The sequence below is a fragment of the Pan troglodytes genome, chromosome 13, assembly GCF_028858775.2.
Source record: "Pan troglodytes isolate AG18354 chromosome 13, NHGRI_mPanTro3-v2.0_pri, whole genome shotgun sequence".
NCBI lineage: Eukaryota > Metazoa > Chordata > Mammalia > Primates > Hominidae > Pan > Pan troglodytes.
The window spans coordinates 31,052,503-31,074,754 of NC_072411.2; the positions used below are offsets into that span (position 1 = coordinate 31,052,503).

General features: G+C 38.1%; 1 protein-coding gene and 1 pseudogene across 1 annotated transcript in view; one reads left to right on the forward strand and one right to left on the reverse strand.

Annotated features, from left to right (window-relative positions):
• Positions 1-22,252, reverse strand: part of LOC107966644 (fatty acyl-CoA reductase 2-like) — a 56,225-nt gene that overhangs the window by 21,491 nt on the left and 12,482 nt on the right. The window lies entirely within an intron of this gene.
• On the forward strand, positions 3,285-6,273 carry LOC129143392 (rho GTPase-activating protein 42-like; annotated as a pseudogene).

Genomic DNA, 22,252 nt, shown 5'->3' on the forward strand with positions numbered 1-22,252 from the left:
GGCGTGGTGGCGGGCACCTGTAGTCCCAGCTATTTGGGAGGCTGAGGCAGGAGAATGGCGTGAACCCGGGAGGCAGAGCTTGCAGTGAGCCGAGATCATGCCACTGCACTCCAGCCTGGGCAACAGAGCAAGACTCCGTCCCAAAAAAACAAAAACAAAACAAAACAAAAAAAACATTAGCTTGCCTGTATATAAACAAAAATTGGAGAATACAATGGAAGAAATGTTCAAATGTGGACATTTAAAATATAACAAATTAATCATAAATGAATATAATAAAAAACAACAAAAATTGAATAAATGGGAAAACTTTGTTCTTGGATAGGAAGAATCAATATTTTAAATATGCTAAATGTTTCTAAAGTATTCTATATCTATAAAGTAATTCCAATCAAATTCCCAAGATTTTTAAAAACCTGGCAAGATTATCTTAAATTTAATCAAGAAGTATATGCAATGAGAACAGTCAGGAAAACTCTGTAAAAATGAGAGTGTGGGAGGTGGAGGTTGCAGTGAGCCACGATTGTGCCACTGCACTCTAGCTTGGGCAACAGAGTGAGACTTCATCTCAAAAAAAATTAAGTAAATAAAATAAAAAATACAAATATAAACTCCTCATGTATGACTTCTGTGGTCAGACACTAACACTGTGTTTTTATTAGAAGCAGGAATTGGGTTGGGGGCATTAAATTTATATAATGCTTTTGAAACAATTCAGAAGCCTTTAATGTGGTCTCTTATAATTAACGCGTTAGCCACATGACCTCATTTGGTATTATCCACAGGAGATTTGGCCTCTACTTCATTGGGCTCATTGAAGCTTTTCTAGTCAAACTTTTCAAGTCATGAGAATCTTTGGTCTTTAATTATTTTACTAAGTCTTGCTCTTCAAAAATAACTGTATTATTTAGTCCCATTAACCTTCAAAGACCTGCTTACATACATATATATATATGTACCCAATGTACAGATTAACAAAAATTCACAAAATGTTAAAATTTTTGCTAGTTCACTAGTAACTCCCATAAGATGTAAAGATTAGTCTACATGTTTTTAATGCTTTAGCAAGGATCATTTCTATAACTCCATAAGGCAGCATGGTATAGTAGTATGGCCGTCAAACTTCATCATGTAGCAGGGTTGCCTAGAAAGTTGCTCAAACAAACAAACAAACAAACAAACATACATCCTGACCCTGGAAATGCCCATTCAGCAGTGTCAAAGCTTGGGCATCTAGCTTTACTTTGAACACACTCTCTAGTAATTCTGATACACTCTGAAGTTGAGAACCATCGGTGTATTGGAAAGAACTCAGGCCCTTTGGAGTCATGAAAGACTGGATTTGAATTCTGATTCTGCCATTTATTTGCTATGTGAATGGGGCAAGTTACTTACCTCTCTGCACCATCATGTCTAAAATCCCAATCATGTAACTAACTTATCATGTGATCACAGAGAAGTAGGATTAAGCACATATTAGGCTGTTCTTATAGACAATTTTGCATTTAACAAAATTTTACTTCACTTTGCATAATAATCTATAATAAATGCTAAATGCAACACAATGTTTGATTCACCATCTTGTTATGCTTTCTTCCCACACCAAAGGTCAATTTCACAGAGTTCTTTAATAATTCTTTCTTGCATCTAGTCAGGAAAGGAACCAGGGTGGCTAGGAAGTTGAACAACCTTAAGATTATTTCTGCTCTCCAACAGATTTTGTGGTGTCTCTACATTATTCATGCTAGATGATGGAAGAAGTGTTGATACTAAGAAGTGACAAGCAATAGTTTCCCCTTCTTCATGATATTGTCATGGAGGAAGAAATTTCCTAGGAGAGGCAATAAACTACAGTAGGGAAAGTATGGGCTTTAGAGATTAGAGACCGGCATTCCAATTTTGCTGTATAACTCGGCACAAATTACGTAACCTTGGATAGAGGACAGCTTTCATGAACTAATATCTCATCTGTGATATAGGAATGGGCACACTACAGAGATTTCTGAGGATTAGAGTAATGAAGTCAGATGTTTGTCTTAGTGCCTACCACATTGTAGGTCCCTAATAATAGGAAAATCCCCTTTCTACTTCCACAGCAGTACTCCATTTCCAAAAGCTGCTGATCAGAAAGCTGTGTCGTGTGTGTGTGTGTGTGTGTGTGTGTGTGTGTGTGTGTGTGTGTGTGTTGGGCCATGCCAAGGTTTCTAATTCTATTCTGTGATCCAGAGTGTATGCCAAAATCATGTTGAACTTCATGGCTTTTGAATAAAATAACTATGGGAAATTTGAAGCTTTTAAGAAAAAGACGGTGTGATTGGAAGAGATTTTTAAGAAAAGGAAAGAAGCTGGACATGTAAAACCATGCTGGTGATTGAATTAATTAGTGAATGATAGTGTAAAAGAAGGTAAGAAAGAAATTGAGAAAATAAATTGCTTCTGCTTCTGGAACTGTTAGTGTATCCCCAGGACTGCATTTCCCTCCCTTCCTCCCTCCCTCCCTCCCTCCCTTTCTCCCTTCCTCCTTCCCCCCTTCCTTCCTTCCCTCCCCTGTAACTGGCCCACAGGAGAGAGGTTGAACATGCTTCAGCTGATCTGACTCCAGTAACAGGAAAAATGAAAACTAGTTACACTAGAGGCCTCTTGCTTTTTGTGAGATAATTTCTTAGGAAAAATTAAAAAAATAAAACTAATGAACACAACTGGCTTTGGAAATTTAAATGCAAATATTTATAATTTTGGAAGTTTCCAAATGCCTTTCCAAATGTTCCCAATTGCCTTTGCCTTATATAGAGATTTAACAGAATCATTAATGTCAATCAGAAACTCATTTTTGAAAGTTGAGAAAAAGCAGCTTTCATACAGGGAAGCCTGGGGCAAGCATAAACACACTACTTTTTTTTTCCTACAAAAGATTCTAAAAATTATCAAGGAACTCATAAAATAAAATTAGCACTTCTATTGTGTGCTTCTTTAATAATCAACAATGTTGCTCGCAGTCCCAGCGCACCGAACGACGGTGCCTCCCGATGACAACAACCTGAGCGGACCCGCGCCTAGGCCCTCCGCCAGGCCTGCGCTCGCCTCGCCCCGGGAGAGGAAGACTGAGCCCGGCTCAGGCGGCTGCAGCGCGCGGGCCCGTTTCCTTCCAGCGATCAGTCCCCTGGCGTCCCAGCAGCGCCTTCCCCGCGATCGCGCGTCCCCAGCGCCCGCCTCCGCCGCCGCCAGCTGCTGCCCTGACCGCCGGCCCAGACGTGCCCGCGGACGCCGCTGACAGCGCCTGTGCCATGGGGCTGCCTACTCTGGAGTTCAGCGATTCCTACTTGGACAGCCCGGATTTCAGGGAGCGCTTGCAGTGTCAGGAGATTGAGCTGGAGCGAACCAAGTTCATCAAGGAGCTCATTAAGGACGGCTCTCTGCTCACTGGGGCGTTGAAGACATGTAATGTTGATTGCCTACCCAGTTCCCTTACCCTTTCACCCTTTCCAAAGGAACACACCTCTACCCAGGTTGGGGATCTGTCTATGGCAGTGCAGAAGTTTTCCCAGTCATTACAAGATTTCCAATTTGAATGTATTGATAATGCTGAAACAGATGATGAAATTAGTATTAGTCAGTCACTAAAAGAATTTGCAAGACTACTCATTGCAGCAGAAGAAGAAAGGTGAAGACTGATCCAAAAGGCTAATGATGTATTAATTGCACCACTTGAGAAATTTCGAAAAGAACAGATAGGTGCAGTAAAAGATGGAAAGAAGTTTGACAAAGAGTGAAAAATATTACTCTATCCTTGAAAAGCATTTAAATTTATCTGCAAAGAAAAAGGAGTCTCATTTGCAAGAGGCAGATACACAAATTGATCAAGCACATCAGAACTTCTATGAAGCATCATTAGAATGTCTTTAAATGGCTCACGCCTGTAATCCCAGCACTCTGGGAGGCCGAGGCGGGCGGATCACCTGAGGTTGGGAGTTCGAGACCAGACTGACCTACATGGAGAAATCCGTCTCCACTAAAAATACAAAATTAGCCAGGTGTGGTGGCACATGCCTGTAAAGCCAGCTACTCGGGAGGCTGACGCAGGAGAATCGCTTGGACCCAGGAGGCAGAGGTTGCGGTGAGCCGAGACTGCGCCATTGCACTCCAGCCTGGGAAACAAGAGCAAAACTCCATCTCAAAATAAATAAATAAACAAATAAATAAAAATAAATGAAAAAATATGTCTTTAAAATTCAAGCGGTTCAAGAAAAAAAGTTTGAATTTGCTGAACCGCTTTTGTCATTTCTTCAGGGTTTAGTTACTTTTTTACCACGAGGGATATGAACTTGCCCAGGAATTTGCACCGCATAAGCAACAGCTGCAGTTCGACTTGCAGAATACAAGGAATAATTTTGAAAGTACTCGACAAGAGGTAGAGGGGTTGATGCAAAGGATGAAATCTGCCAACCAGGACTACAGACCACCCAGCCAGTGGACGATGGAAGGCTATCCATATGTCCAGGAGAAACGACTGCTTGGTTTTACGTGGATTAAACAGCCTTGTTACTAGCTCACCGGAAATGTTCAAAATCTTGTATCCGACGAAAGACAGATTCAATTGACAAACACTTCTGCTTCGACATACAAGTAGTTGAAAGGCATGAGATCATCACATTACAGGCCTTCTCAGACGCTAATAGGAAACTCTGGCTTGAAGCCATGGATGGGAAGGAAACGATTTATACTCTGCCTGACATTATAAGCAAGAAAGAAGAAAGGTATTTGAATGAAGCAGGGTTCAATTTTGTGAGAAACTGCATTCAAGCTGTGGAAACAAGCAGTATCACCGTTTTAGGCCTCTACTGAATAGGAAGAGTGAATTCCAAAGTTCAAAAACTTGTGAATATCATATTTTCTCCTAAATCCCCTCCTGATATTGATATTGAACTGTGGGACAATAAGACAATGAGTGGCCTGAAAAACTACCTCAGGTGCTTTGCAGCACCACTGATGACTTACAAGTTACACAAAGATTTGTATCATTGCTGTTAAATCTGATGACCAAAACTACAGGGTGGAGGCTGTACATGCATTGGTGTGCAAATTGCCAGAGAAAAACAGAGAGATGCTGGACATCTTAATAAAACATCTGGTCAAAGTATCACTGCACAGCCAACAAAATCTCATGACTATCTCAAATCTTGGTGTCATATTTCTCCCAACTCTAATGAGAGCACAAGAATAAACTGTACCTGCTATGGTGAATATTAAATTTCAGAATATTGTGTTGGAAATTCTTACAGAGCATGATGAAACGATTTTTCATACTGCTCCAGACCCAAGCATTCCTCTTCCTCAGCCTCAGTCTCGATCTGGATCCCAAAGGACATGAGCAATCTGCCTCTCTACAGGCTCTAGGTAGCCCAGAGGGACGTGTACTCCATGCCTGGCTGAACCTGACAGTGACTCCTATAGCAGCAGCCCAGACAGCACCCCCATGGGGAGCATCAAGTCACTCTCTTATCTTTCCTCAGAACAAAATAGCACTACAAAGTCAGCTTCCTGCCAGCCCAGGGAGAAATCTGGAGGGATTCCTTGGATTGCAACCCTTTCATCTTCCCATGGACAGAAAAGCCTTGGTCTCTGGACAACCAGTCGTGAATCAAGTTCTAGAGAAGATGCAACCAAGACAGATGCAGAATCGGATTGCCAGAGTGCTGCTTCGGTCACTAGCCCAGGGGATGTTTCCCCACCCATAGACCTAGTCAAGAAAGGGCCTTATGGACTTTCAGGACTGAAAAGAGCTTCTGCTTCTTCTCTCAGATCCATCTCTGCAGCTGAAGGAAACATGAGCTACAGTGGATCTATTCAAAGCTTAACTTCTGTAGGTTCCAAGAAGACACCCAAAGCTTCAAACCCAGACCTGCCTCCAAAAATGTGCAGCAGGTTAAGACTAGACACCACCGCAAGCAATAGCTATCAGCGTACTGGCTCAGTAGTGGCAGCAAAAGCTCAACTGTTTGAAAATGTTGGTTCACCTAAGCCAGTTTCTTCTGGGCACCAAGCCAAAGCCATGTACTCCTGTAAAGCAGAGCACAGCATGAGTTTTCCTTCCCACAAGGAGCGATATTTTCCAGCGTGGACCCATCAGTGGAACCAGGATGGTTAAAGGCAACTTATGAAGGCAAAACGGGACTAGTTCCAGAAAATTATGTTGTCTTCCTCTACTACTATTTAGTGTATGGCAGTGTCTTCATGGTATCCATGGTAACAAATAAGTGCTATGATTTTATCTGACACAGATACAAGGGGATCAGCCCACTAAGTGAAAACAGTCAATTTCTATCAAGTTCTTCACCAGCAGACTATGTAGCTCCTTATTAATGGAAAAAAAAGGTTTAAAAGGTTGGCCATTCTTTTTTGGTTGGTTTCTTATTTTAAAATTTCCTGCTTCTGAAAAATTTATTTTTGGATAATACATAACTCTCCAGAATGTCTCTTCCATAGCAATTGCAGAGTTTTAAATACCGTATTAAGTATATCTCCCAGAAATTTGGAAACCAGAAATCTGCTGTATGGATTTTGAGATGTGTCCTTTACTGCCTGGCATTCTCTGAGGATCTGTGAAACTGTTACTTAAAAATGTTACTGAAAAGCTAGTTACCTGCCCTTTGAGTGCCACAGTCCTGACCTGCTTGTTCTTGACACCTTACATATTACTTCAGAGTTCCCCACTGTGCAGACTCTCAGGTATTAACTGTATAAAACTCTTTACATGCTATTATAATCTGTAATCTCAATCTCTTCTACTTTAATGTATCTAGAATAGGTTAAATACATATATACACACACAACTATGCCTCAGAAAAGTTATGCTTTTACAAATAAAAAGAATAGATTAGAATTAACAAGTAGGGTGAATAACAGTAGGCAGAGTCAGAATCAGAAATAAATATCAGTGGATCAAAATAAAAGAATGAAAAATATTCTGTAATAAAAATTAGCAATGAAATGTAAAAGTCTGATAAAAGGTTATCTTTTTCTTTTACCTCTTACTGTTGACCTCTGTACACTGTAATAAGGTGTTGCTGGATGGAACTTCTTGGTCTAGGTCCTTGGTGACCTTAGTAGTAACAACAGCATTGCTGACACCCTGATTAACCTCTGCTGAAACAGAAGGTAGTTTTTCAATGTACCAGTCCCTTAGTCTATACTTGGTTTAAACACACTTGCCATCATCTGGTATCCTACTAGATTAGAACCTCTTAAAAGCAAATTGGTTTTCTTTCAAAGACCAACTTGACTCCAAAGAGAGATACAGAATCCTACTTCTGCTGCTGCATAAAGAAATCTCAACCTTCATTTTACTTGAACACAGACCAAAGTGTTCCTGCTTCTGAGTTGTCTGTGAGCTAGTTCTATGGATGTTCCATTCAGATTTAAACCTTTTTTATTGCACAGGACGTGGATATGAAGCCTAACTCTTGTATCTGATGGCAAGGCATATGTTGTAGCCACAGTGCTGGTGATGGTCCCTTTGCTGAAAGAAGCTACAGAAGCACTGATTCAAGCTGTGTTTGTGCTAGGAGTTTTAATCTTATAGATTTGTGAGGATGGCTCTTTTTCCTTCATAATAGATTACATGTATAAGCAAGTCAGGGCCATATACTGGAGACAGGCTAAAGCTGCTTTTCCCTTAAAGAAAGTTTCCTACAGATAAGGTATTTATGAGCATTGAGAAAGTCAGGACACGTACTCTAAATCACACAGAATGTTAATTCCACAGGAAGGCAATGCCAGACATTGGAAGAGGATCACATTCAACTTCTAATAGTAGTTCAATAACAAAACCTTAGCTTTTCAGAAAAAATGTTAAGATACGTTAGAATTGCCACATCCATACCTTCAAAACATGCAATGTGTGCACCCCAATCACTGCTTACAGTATAATCAGTGTGACGATGAGATTGAGGGGGTCTAAATTTAAGTTTATCATCTCCTGTGTTATGTGAAAATATCCCTCAGTACAAAACATTTGTGTATTTCACAGATGACTCTTGTTTTGCCATAATGCTACAAAGTTTACGGAAACTAGTCAACTGAAGGATTTTTCTGTTGTGCGATGTGTAAAGGTCTGAACAGTAAAATCATCTTTGTATTTCTGCAATGTTAAAAAATAATAATCAACATGTCAGATTGTTGGGCTTTTCTTTGCAGATGTTCTCTAATTCAAAGTTTTTGGTTGTTTGTTTTTGTTTTTTTTAGTTCAAAGTTAATTTGTTTGCCTCTTGAAGATTACTTTGTCTAAGCTTTCTAGGAACTGCCAAACAGTGATATTCTCAAAAGGATTCAATAAACTAGTTCAAAAAATGTTCCTATCTTCTATTGTCTTAAATCTAATCATGTTCTGTGAACTGCAGTCCCAGTGTGTAACCTGGCGTGATTTATCACCCAGAGTTCTCCATTGTATTTCAAAGTTGATTTACCTCAGGAAAACTGAGGGTTTATTGAGTAACTCAAATTTTTCCAGAGAAACTGGTTTGAAGTATCCAGTGCAACCTGCCAAGCTCTGTCTTTGTTTATAAACTCACTTACTGGTGACATCATTCAGGGTAGTCCCTCTCTAAAAACCTTGAATTTTGTCTGATCTTCTCGGATGAGGAATTCTGAACCTGGTACAATCTCATTCTAACTCTTCTGTTACGTACTAAGTGCTTATAATATATACCTTAATATAACTTAAGAGGAAAAGGCTGACCATTTTTGGTATTCTTTCAGTGACACATTTTTCAGTGTCTAAGCTCACAATGATTCTTAATTAACTACATGATTTTTAATAAAATTTCTACTACTTTGGGTTTTATTTCCCAGGTATAGACATTGTCCTCTTAATGTTTTCTTAAGGAATTATTCAGAGTAGATTATTAACAACTTAAGGTCCTAAATAGATATACATGGGACATGGTTGTTGTAAAAAGAAACAAGTCTGTAAGACACTAGGAAATTCAAAATGCTTTCAAGCTTTCTTTGAACTTTACTACTGAATGATTTATTTGCAACTCATTATCTGGTATAGTGGGGAAGAGCCACTTATGTCTCTTTAAGCCAAGATATATTTAAGATAACAATAAAGATAAAATACCAATTTCACTATCTAGATTTGATTTTGACACAATGAAAAGCTGATTGGTTCACAATTAAATGGACAAATTTTCCATAAGTAAGAGATGAAACCCCTGGCTTGGAAATCCTGGGGATTGAAAGGTTGAATGTCCTTGGTCTGTGGTGAGCATGTTCACATTTAAATACATGAGATCTGGTGGGATTTCAGTAGCAGCTCCTCAGATTTTGTGAAAAACTAGAAGATAATTTTTTAAAAAGCAATGTTGAATACTTAGAATTGTATTTCTAATAAAAATAAGTCAAACTATTTAATTTTGATAAACAGTTTCAAAACTAAACATGAACTGAACTTATACTTGATGACATAATTTTGTAAATTCATGATGAATTTCTTATTCTGATTTATTTACTATTTTAAAAGATAGGTGTTTCTTTTCTTCCACTGTAAAAGTGTAATGTGTTCATTGTATTTGGAAAATGTGGAAAGTAGAAGATGACTGTTCTTACTTTTTCACTTTTTCAGAGGGTAATTTTTTCCACACCATAGAAGTAGAATAATCATACTTCTAATTTGAAAATTTGAAAATGTAAAAAAAAATATTAATCCAAGATCATATGAACATTTAGGGCTAAGAGTTGAGATTATACTGAATATGGTTTTGCATTGAATATATTACAAGCCTTTTTGTGTCATTTACTATTTGATAAAACATGATTTTTAATGCCTGAACACTTTTCTAACACTTGTATGTATTGTTGTTGAATGAATCATTCCTCTATTGTGGAACATTCAAATTGGATCCAAGTTTACCATAAGTAATACTACAATAAAAATATCTATACATTATTTGTGATGTCTTTGGTAGTTTTCTTAGAGTGCCACCTTAATTATCTTTGTGAGAAAGTCCTCAAGAATCCTGCCATTAATTCAGACACTTTCCCTGCTATTGATAGGTCCCTTTAAGAGTTCTGAAAATACTTAAGAAACTTGGTAAGAGGAAAGAAAATTAATCCTCTCTTCTGATTCTTCAGTTCCAACTCTCTGTGGCCACTGGATTTTTAAAAATCCTGTTGTCCAAAGCATCTCCCATTTAATTGTTTCTCTCTGACAGCAGGGAAACTGGAAGTCAGAGGTGATACCATAAAAGGAAGTGAATGAAGCAGATGTATGAATTTTGACACATAAAACAGATGTCTTTTGATCACACTTCCTGGGCAATATAGTAGTAATCAAAGGAAAACTGGTAACATTTTTGGTTGCTACATTTTAAAGAAAAATTCCTAAGCCTCACAGAGCTGACATGGTTTATTTACCTTCAGGAACATGGTAGTACTTAGGGTAAGCTAGAATCCATTCATTATTGTGTGTGACTGGAGAGATACATTGCTTAAAAGCTATACCAGGCCCTACTTAGAAACAAGTTACAACTGCCTTTAAATCACTCTGTTTATGTCAAAATAGTTAAAGTTAAATAGCAGAATCTAGAGGGGGTGTTGATTAACATGAGATAATAAATATTTGCAGAATCTGATGCCTAGCAGAAGAAACTCTAACCCAGATAGGAAAGTTCTTCAGAGTAAAAATCAAGAAGGGTGAGAGTAGCTATGCAATAGAAGTAAGCCTTGGCCTGGACCCAGACAAGATCATTGCACAAGAGATTGGTTTTGGAAGTAGATTTGGCTGAGATTAAAGTCTCAAGTGACATGAAGATAATGTTTAAGATAAATCCAAACTCTTCTTTATTGCTTGACACTTTTCCAATCAGCATCAACTTCATTCCTGGTAAGTTGGTGTAGCATGGCGAGTTCTGCCTAATTTCATACTTTATTTGGTTAGAATCTGGGGGAGGGGGTAAAGGTGCAGGTTGGTTATTTCAAATGTGCAGGCAAACTCCACCAATTTTGCAGTATAGTGCTATTACTTAAGGGAATACACCCATAAAACTTTTGATTTCCTAGTAATTCTGCTTTTGTGCATTCTTAATTTGAGACTCAGTGAGGGTGAAAGAGTTGTAGATTTGGCAAATGCTGCACTATTTTCTCACATTTTTTGGATTTGCTAAAACCAATAACAAATGTATTACCCCTTTTTTTCCTCTAATTTTTAAATCCATGGCCTTTTCACTGCCTTTACTTTCCATGTGTTGCCACTGTATCCTCCACTGTATCCCCCACATCGGGCCCAGCACTTGACACTTAGTAGGCACTCAACCAATACTTGTTGAATGAATGAGTTTAATGCATTCCAGTTTTTTTAGTTTTTAGATGATGTTGTGCCTAATGCACACTCCTTCCTTCTTTCACTCCTTCATTAATCCTTTTGTTCATGTCTTTTACTTATGCCAAGCTGTCACACTGTGTGCATGAACTGAGGGATTTAGTTTTTCTTCCACAGCCCCAGAGCCAGCAAATGACTGACCTTAAACCTAAAACTGTAGGAGTTTGGTCAGGGTGGTGGGAAAAGTTGTAAGAAAAGGTTATAGGGAAAGACACAAACCTTCTTGGAAGAATGGGAGATTTTGCAAAAGCTTCAAAAGAGAATTTAGCTGAAGGCAGTTAAATTCTCTTAAGAGCAAGGGTTAGATAACAACGGAATGTAAAGAAACTTATCTAGATAAATTGTTCTACTTATATCTCTGGAAACCACGCTTTGATCATTCATGTGGTTATTAAAGTTAATAATACTCGGGGAGTTGACAATGTTAATTACCCACAAATTGTGTATGCTCCAAGCCCTTGTCATTAAATCTGTACTAAATAAATGCAAGCGGGGCCAGCTTAGGGGGGCTGCACTCCTTTCAGCTGCTGCACTCTCTCATCAGAAGCACTGAGTGGTGCAGTCCCCTAATCGCACTGTCAGGAAAAATACCTGTGTCAGCAAACTCCTTTCATTCATCACTTGGCCAGAGTCTGCAGGACAGATCGGCATACAACACTCATTGGTTTTCACCTTTACTCTTGCAGAATGAGTTATAAAGCCAAAGACCTCAAGAAAAGCACACTCCTTAACAGCCAGTTCAGAGGTGACAGCCAGGGAATAAGAAATAAGAACCTTCCAGAGGATGGAGCCACCACCAAAAATGATGGAAAAGAGGGTTCCTCCCAGAGAGTAGATTCAGGGGCTACTCAAGGAATTTCCCCATGCCCTGTGTAGGGAGCTTCTCACTACTTGCTACTCTGGATTTCCTTATGGTTATAATCTAGGGACTGCTGCTTGCCTGTCTGTCTTCTTTCTTGCATAGCAGGTTTCTTTATTTAATTTTATTTTTTTCTTCAATTATGGTGGTCTTTTCACTGTTCTACCATGACAAGAGGTAGAACAGAGATATTTTTACGTCTACATGGGAGGCAGAAAATTGGCCTTTTTATTCAAGAATGCAAAACCATAAGCTTACATATCAGAATCTGATACAGAGTACAGTCTATTCCCCTTTGGACTTTGGACCTTGGACTTTGAACTGGATGCAATAATGGTATGAGACCCTTGGGTAGGAATGAGTGTCTTGTATGTGTGGGAAAGACAGGAAGGCAGACATCTGGTGACCTAAAAAGAAGGCCATGGCAGAACCTCATTAGTTGTTCAACAATCCTATTTTCCTTTCTTCCCGGGCACACAGCTATGTATTTTCCAGCCATCCTTGTACTTAGATGTAGCCCAGTGACACTTCTCAGGGTGGAATATGGGCAGATGTGATAGGCACTGCTGGACCTGGACCATAAAATCCTTCCACATGATGTCAGTGCCCCTTTTACCCCATTGGCAGCTGGATATTGTCATCCAGAGAGTTGGATGACTTAGAAGCCATGTGCAGAAGATGGCAACCTTCCATCAGCATGGATCCTTAAGTGACTGTGGAGTGCAACGCCTTCTACCAATTAGAACTACTGTGATTGACAATCACATTTCATTTGTATTAAGCTACTGATTTGGGGGGTTTATCTCCTTCAGCTCCCACATTAGTACAACTCATGCAGAATGGAGAGTGACTGTGAACACATGTGGCACAGGCTGCTGAAACCTAGGACTTTATAGATGAATTTCTGATTATACTCTCCTTTCTTGCAAAAAGCTTTTTTCAAATTAAGTGTTATAATATAAATGTGAATACTTAAAAGTCTTTCTAATGAAATGACTAACTGTAGAAAAGAAAATGTAGGAATGTATACATCCTTGATAAGAGTGTGAAACTGATACAGGCAATGTAGAGTCTTTCTTAGGGATAGTGAACAAAAGAACATACCTGGGTAAAAGAAATGAGAGGTTACTGATAACAAAACTAATATTTGTATTGCAGAATATGAGACATTATTTTATACATAGGATTACATTTGATTTTTGCAAATCCCCGTGAAATAGCTATTATTATCAGATCCACTTTACGCATACTAAAAACAAGACTCATATGGGTTAGCTAACTAGGCTATGGTCTCTCAACCAAGCTCTACTTCTCTGATTGAGGAGACGGTAGTATCTAGAGCTCCAGTGTTCTTTCTACTGCCCTATGCTACCACCCAGTGCAGATGTAAGAACAAAACCTATTAGTAAGTGTTTAGACCTTTAGCAACTTTAATCATCCAAAACATAGCTGTGAGACCAAAAAGAGGAAAACAGTTTGCAAAAGCCCACATTTATTACACCATGAAAGACCCAGGTCTGTGAAACGTTGCCTAGAATTTGTGTACTAAACTCAGCAAAATGAATTAACTCAGTGACCTCATTTTCTCCTAAATTACAGTAAATGGAAGATTTAAAAGATGAGAAAAATAAACACAGAAAACTTCAGTTAACAGGGTAGAGGATGACGCATTGAAAGATTGGGTGTCCATGTGTGGTAGGTAAAGGCAGGTCCTATGAGTGTTAGGCAGGCCTAGGCACGTGTTTTCTCTTTTTGTTGTTTGATCTTAAATTTATGACAAATGAAGAATGAGGCCTTTACCTGGTCTGGATCGACTTGTTATGGAGTCTATGTGAAATGAAAATGATTCATAAACAAAACAGATCCATCCCCAGCAACAGCAGAGATGACCATGAACAATTAGCCACCTGAGAATCCTCAACAATTCTTGGGGAATTCATTAATTACATTTTATTAAAGGGCAGGGATATCCAAGCTGACATATGGGTTACAAAGGCAAAGAATAATTTCTTTATGGGTTTTGTTAACGTGAAATATAAACTAATAAGCTTTTGATTTTACTAATACAAACATATCCATCAATTGGTCATCTTCAATTCAGAAATAACTAGAGTTTGAGGGTATCTTAAACCCAAAAAATAAAAACAAAAACCTAACCAGCAGCCATTTGCTGAATTCCTGAGTGCTTGGGACTCTCCATTTCTAGTCTAGCTAACATCTTCCAGTTGCAATTTTAAACCTTTTTTCCCAGATCTTTCAAGAAACCTCTAATAGTATCAAGTTCAGCACACAAAGCTAGCTTTCTGTAAGCAGTTTCATCTACCCGCCTTTAAACAGGCTCCTAAAGTCAACCTTAGAATAAAAAGGACTTTTCTTTTGTTATTAAAAGTCTGTTCTCTAGCCAGGTGTGGTGGCTCATACTTGTAATCCCAGCACTTTGTGAGGCTGAGACCAGAAAATTGCTTAAAACCAGGAGTTCAAGACTAGCCTGTACAACGCAGTGAGACCACCATGTCTACAAAAAAAAAAAAAAAAAAAATTAGCCGGGCATGGTGTCACACACCTGTGGTCCCAGCTACTTGGGAGACTGAAGTAGGAGGATCACATGAGCCCAGGAGGTTGAGGCTGCAGTGAACCATGGTCATGCACTGCCCTCCAGCCTTGGTGGTAAGAGCAAGACAGATGTTACTATAATTTTTTTTAAAAAGTCTGTCCTCTGCCTCAAATGGACTTTGCTGTTATATTAAAACTATTGAAATATGTATAAACCAGGTGTGGTGGCTCACACTTGTAATCCTAGCACTTTCAAGAGGCTGAGGCAGAAGGATTGCTTGAGACCACAAGTTCAAGACCGGCATCAGCAAGATGCTGGTGAGACCCCATCTTTGCGAGACCCCATCTCTACAAAAAATATGAAAACTAGCCAGCTGTAGCTGTGTGTGCCTATATTCCCAGCAACTCAGGAGGCTGAGACAAGAGAATCCCTTGAACCCAAGAATTTGAGGTTACAGTGAGCTGATTGAGAACTGCACTCCAATCTGGGAAACGGAGTGAGAACAGGTCTCAAAAAAAAAAAAAAAGGAAAGAAGAAAATATGTAAAAATCAATGTTTTAAATTGGAACAATTACTATAGCATCAAAACGCACATTTGACGAGATGTGAAAATTTCTTCTTAAGTATTTATCCATTTCTGGTTTTGTAGCAAAGGCATTATTATACTTCTATAACTTGTCTAATAGAGTCAGATAGAATCAAGCAAAGTTGGCAGAGCCTAGGCATCTACCTAAAAGAAATGCTCTCTCCCATTTCCGTGAACACATTAACTCCTCCTGAGTTCCAGTGGCACTATTTCTGGAGTCCTTTTCAAGGCACCTAATCCTAAAGCAGGTGTCACTTGTTACTCTCTTTCAAAGCGTCTTGCTCTTTTTCTTCACAGTACTTTTCAAAATATTTAATATACATTTATTTCTTATAGAAGTTGCCTACCTCACTGGACTTTAAGATCTATGAGGTTAATCCCATGTCTGTTTTGTTTTCTACCTTATTGTCCCTGCTCCCCAGGCACAGAGCAATATGTACCTGACATATATTTGGCTCTCAATATACATTTGTCATATTTGTGTGTGCTTGTTCAACTTCTCTCACTCTGTTTGTGTATAGGTGTGTACCTTCCTGTCATTTCGGGACACTTAGGAATTTCCTTATTTTGCCTCAAGTTCAGCTATGCATTAAAACTATTTTATAAAAAACATATTTTATCTTTTTTTTTTTTTCAGACAGAGTTTCACTCTGTTGCTCAGTCTGGAGTGCAGTGGTGTGATCTCGGCTCACTGCAGCCTCTGCCTCCTGGATTCAAACCATTCTCCTGCCTCATCCTCCCAAGTAGCTGGGATTACAGGCAACTGCCACCATGCTCAGCTAATTTGTGTATTTTTAGTATAGACAGGGTTTCACCATGTTGTCCAGGCTGATATGGAACTACTTGGGAGGCTGAGGTGGGAGGATTCAGCTACTTTGGCCTCCCAAAGTGCTGGGATTACAGGGGTGAGCCACTGCACCAGGCTTAACATGTTTAGGTGTTTTATATCAGAAGACATTTTTCTGGTCCTCTATTTCAGTAGTTGGCAAACTTCTGTAAAGGGCCAGATAATATTCTCAGCTTTGCGGGCCATGTGATTTCCGTCCCAACTACTCAACTAATTCACATTTCCTGTCATCATCAGCATCACTTGAGTTCTAATGTTTTATTATTATTTAAGTAGTAGGAAATCTTCTAGCTGTCAAGATACAAAAGACCTTCAATGGGAGTGTCAGACTCTAAAAGATAAAGCTCAAACTCCCTCCCATATTTGAGTATGAATTTAAAGCTAATATTTGCTGAGTGCTTACTGTGGTTCAGGCACTATTCTAAGTGCCTTTTCTGTGTTAACCCCTTTACATCTCACAACGGTACGAAAGACAATGACCATTATAATCTCCATTTGGAAACTGAGGCTCAGTTACATAAAGTTACACCACGCAGTGTGGATAAAGGACACCAACTCAGGTCTGACTCCAGAAACCATGCTCCACTCAGAATGCTAACCCCCTAACACCCAGTCTTCTATCTCTTGATGAGTTCTGAATTATCACGCAGGTATTCACCCTTCTCCAGTAGCGACCTTGCCTCAGAAACACATAATCTCACCCCAGCTTCAGAGGAAAGCAGATTGATCTCCATGCACTCTTACATTCTAGACAGTGATTGGCTTATGTCTGAGGTTTCTCAACAAATTAGTACATGGCATAATCTCAGGCCACAGGGGCTGGCCAGAAGTGGACAGGTAACCTTAACTAAGCTGATGCGATGGGAGGGAAATTTGCTGAGGGTTTTTAGAAAACAAGTTTCATCAATCTTGGGAGAAAATCTTGGAGAGGGCCAGCCTCTCTTCATCCAAAGATTGCCATATTATGTGTGCAAAGCTTGAAGCTACAGCAAATATCTTATTCATCATGGGGATAAAACCAGAACAAAGTGGCAGAGTTGAGAGATTCAAAAACCAAGGCAGCCAGAGTTCTAGTTGAATCACAGCTGCTCACCACTCTAGTGCTGGATTTTTTCCATTGTACATCAATACACCACCTTTGTGTTTTAAACCAGTTTCAACTGGGTTTTCATTCAATGGAGTGTAACCTGACTGCAGTTATTTGAAATCTTTCAAGATCTGGCCTCAGCATACCTTTCTAGTCCTTATTTTTACTTGTCTAGGGCTAAATAAATTACCCAGAGTTTCCCAAACACACCCACACCGTTCATGGATTTGCAAGCGTGATTCTTTCTGCCTTCATTGTCCTTTGCTCTCCTCTCCCTGGAGAATTCATGTTGGGTTGCAATTATGTTTTAAATGTCTGTCTCCACCCCTTGATTTGGCTACATCATTTTTGTCTTTATACTCTTTGCACTTCTCATGCACTTAAGACATAATAAGCACTCCAATAAGTGTCTATAAGATTAATAAAAAAGATGGGCAACATGGAAATCTGAATCATAATATAAATTTTCTCTACAAGATACTTGGCCTGGTGCAATGGCTCGTGCCTGTAATCCCAGCACTTTGGGAGGCCAAGGCTGGTGGATCATGAAGTCAGGAGTTCAAGAACAGCCCGGCCAAGATGGTGAAATCCTGTCTCTATTAAAAATTTAAAAATTAGCTGGGTGTGGTGGTGGGCGCCTATAATCCCAGCTACTTCGGAGGCTGAGGTAGAAAATTGCTTGAACCTGGGAGGCAGAGGTTGCAGTGAGCTGAGATTGCACCACTGCACTCCAGTTAAAAAAAGAAAAAAAAACCATTTAGATCAATACTGTCTGGTTAAATATTCTGTGATAATGGAAATGTTCTGTACCTGCCCCGTCCAATAAAGTAGCCACTAGCCAAGTGCGTCTATTGAGCACTTGAAATGTAGCTAGTATGTTGGAAGAACTGAATTTTAAATTTCATTTAATTATAACTGATTAAAAGTTAAGTAGCTAGTGGCTACTATACTGAATATCACAGATGTAGACAACAAATTTTAAAAATTCTCCAAATATGGGAATGGGTCACCTAAATGATTTTAGATACCAAGCTAAATAAAAACATCTGGAGATGGTACTATTTTGACTCTAATAATTTTTTTTTGAAAGCAATATATATATTATATATACACACATATAAATATATACACATACGTATATATATAATCTAGAGATTTCTTTCTTTTCAAAAATACTTCATACCTATAACTTAAAAAATATAATTTTATCTTTCTTGTCTTTATTTTGAATTTTCAGTCATTTCAAAGTTAATATGAGCAATAATATCATTAAAAAGTGGGCAAAGGATATGAACAGACACTTCTCAAAAGAAGTTGGCCAACAAACATATGAAAGAAAGCTCAACATCACTGATCATCAGAGAAATGCAAATCAAAACCACAATGAGAGACCATCTCATGCCAGTCAGAATGGTGATTATTTAAAAGAGTCAGGATACAATAGATGCTGGTGAGGCTGTAGAGAAATAGGAATGCTTTTACACTGTTGGTGAGGATATACATTAGTTTAATCATTGTGGAAGACAGCATGGTGATTCCCCAAGTATCTAAAACCAGAAATACAATTTGACCCTGCAATCCCATTACTGGGTATATACCCAAAGGAATATAAATCATTCTACTTATTGCAGTACAATAGCAAAGACTGGAACCAACCCAAATGCCCATCAGTGATAGACTGGATAAAGAAAATATGTTACATATACACTATGGAATACTACGCAGGACATGAGAGCATGTCCTTTGCAGGGACATGGATGAAACTGGAAGCCATCATCCTTGGCAAAGTAACACAAGAACAGAAAACCAGACACTGCATGTTCTCATTCAGTGGGAGTTGAACGTTGAGAACACATGGACACAGCGAGGCGAACAACATACACCACGGTCTGTTGGGGGATATGGGGGTGAGGGGAGGGAACTTAGAGGACGGGTCAATAGGTGCAGCAAACCACCATGGCACACGTATACCTATACAACAAACCTGCACATTCTGTACATGTATCCTCTTTTTAGAAGCAGCAATAAAGAAAAATAAGTGATCGCTTCATTTCAGGAGGTAGAGTTTTCCTCTTAAAGTTTTTCAGATTTAATCTCAAAGGTTTGGCTTTTTATGCATCTCACTACGTGTAATTTGCAGTTAATACATCAATGCCCTCTGCTCTTCTTACGTCTCTCCTTAAAACAGTACATCTTTTTGCTTAACTAAAGTGGTGACTGTCTCAATTTTTTTTTTTTTTTGTCAGTTTCTATTGCATTTTTCCCCACTTTGCACTCAGGTATTATAACCTGACACTGAGAATGTTTGTCTCAAAAAAACTGGAAAAAACAATGTTTTTCCAGTATAGATTAATTCTGTACTCTTGGCTTTTCCTGATGTATCCCAATTGTTCTATGTAACCAGGAAATTTCACATGCTCTTACTTTTTCTAAAAGCCATCCATTTCCCCGGGTGGAGGTACTACTTGTGTGTGTGTGTGTGTGTGTGTGTGTGTGTGTATTATTATTCTATAATATGGTTTACTTATAACCTTAGACACACACTCTTCCAGAGTCTAATTGAATTAAAGTAGTTTTTCATGGGGTTTAATTTCCAGTTTATGCAAAAGGGCATATACCAAGAGAAATGGTCATATTACAAAAGGTTTTTTTCTCTCTCTCTAAGTATTCTACCTAACAAGCAGATATTGTATGTTTTAAGATAGCTTCTTGTGGTTTGGGCTGTCTTCATTCGGGTTTTGACCACCTGAAAAAACTAAGTCATCTCTAATACAGGTCTAAGTATTTTTTTTCTCTTGACTATGTAACTTTTGAATTTGTTTTTGAAGTCTTTCCATTATTACTCTGATTAAATAAGTGACCATTATCTCTCAAGGATATGTAATTCTACTTTAATTAAATATTTTTAGGCTTTTTGAATCCAAACAAATGACAAACTTCCCCAGAATCAAATTCAAATTTAAGCCTTTTTCACCTAAAATTGACTAAGGGATTTTCTAGTTGGGCTCCTGGGAAGTCTCAAAAGATTTGTCTCCCATTAGGCTTGTTTGACCAGCTCCCAAAATCTTCTCTAGTGTCCGTGAGCTTTCTTTCAAAACAATATGTAGCATTTCCCTTGCTAGTAAACCCCCAATCTTCTCTTTGTCCTTCACACATATAGAAGACCACCGTGGTTTTCAGTTTTGTTCAGAACTACAATTCTGTGATTCCCAAATAAATTGTATACTTTAGAGATCCATCTTTATTTTGACTTCAATAGTGGTGATAAATTCTGATACAATATTCAAGAATATGTTTTATAACAATACTATGTCAATTTAGAAATGCATTTTAATGTGATATAAAATCCTTAACTTTTCTCCTCCACTGACATTATGTATGATTTTGTTATTAATTTACAAGCACTTAAAAATTCTTTATTTTACATAAGGTTTATATTAGATATTATTTTGTGAGGAAAATAAAAGGTCGGTTTTCTATTTGCATTGTGCTAATTCAGACTGCACTTGGTTCTTCATGCACACTGGTATAAGCTAAAGTTCAGACAAATTACTGTAAAAACTGATACACATATAGACCATTATAGTGTTATTTTTAAAAGCACAAGAAACTACTTTAGAAGATCACAAGGAGATTACAGCAAATGAATCTTCATATTCATTACCTCAATGAAATATAATTTAACACTAGTTTCAATGTCTTTTTTTCCAAAAGACTAATTTTCAAGTGAAAGCTTTAGATCTTTGAAAATAATAGAAGTAAAGATAGAAAAGATACATAATTCATTTCAGCAGTTTTCTGAGAAATACCACATTTTCCAAAATATATATGTTCTTATAAGAAATGGATTCTATTTAGGCTACTAGAATATCAATCTTCTACAATAGGCCAATTGTCAAAGCACTAGGCCTATGTTCACTCAACCAGTCTCATGAAGCAAAAACTGAATTAAGATATTCCATTTATTTTAGTCCACATATTTATCAAGCATAAGAAACTATGGAACAAAGACTCTTTCTTGCTGAAGTTGCTGGGATTTCCATGGTGCTTAATGCATATTTTTTTAAATTGTGAGATCAAAGAACACAAATCTTGAGCCATTGTGTATGTTACCTGGGTAAAAAAATTAAACTTGATCTTTTCAAATATATAATGGAATCCCACGCATAGTGATTTATTAAAATATGAATTTAAATGTTTAAGAGAAAATTAATCCCAATGAAATGAGTTGATTTTCTAAGAAAAGCAAGTATGTAATTAAGGAATCATTAGCAGACACTCTCAAAACCATTACAACATTTAAAAGCAATCAACATTACAACTCTTAGGGTGTGTTTTAAATTTCTCACAACCTAAACATATACATTCATTAATTATTCACTTGCCATGATCAACAATGAAAGATGAGTTAGAAAAACGAGAGGCTTTAATTCAAAAATGACAATCTTTGGCACTGCAACAAGGAAATAACCAGCTGGTGAAATTAATGACTCCACCTGGCTTTATCTCGGCAATGTTCTGAAATACATGCAATGAACAACTTGACATTGTTTGATGTCCTTAATTCATTACAGCCATCTCTATGGGTGGTCTTAATAGATAAGATCAATCAGAAATGATCATATTATGAAATGTAAATCACTTCACATGACTTATCTGGAAAATGTGCTTGTACTTACTTGCACCATCTCAAGTTCCAAGAGCCAAAAACATATACATGCTCATGGAGGAGAATTTCCTTTCTGATTTTAGAACAGTCTGAAAGGGGGTGAAAAAATGAAAAAGAAGAGGGAGCTTACAAATAACAAAAATGTATATCCCAAATGAAAATTAGAATGTCTATGGAACTAGTAGCAGTAACAACAGTAGACAAAAGATAGGATGTAGATGTTAAGAAGATGTCTACAAGGGAAGCACAAGACTCCAAATGCTCTTGCTACTA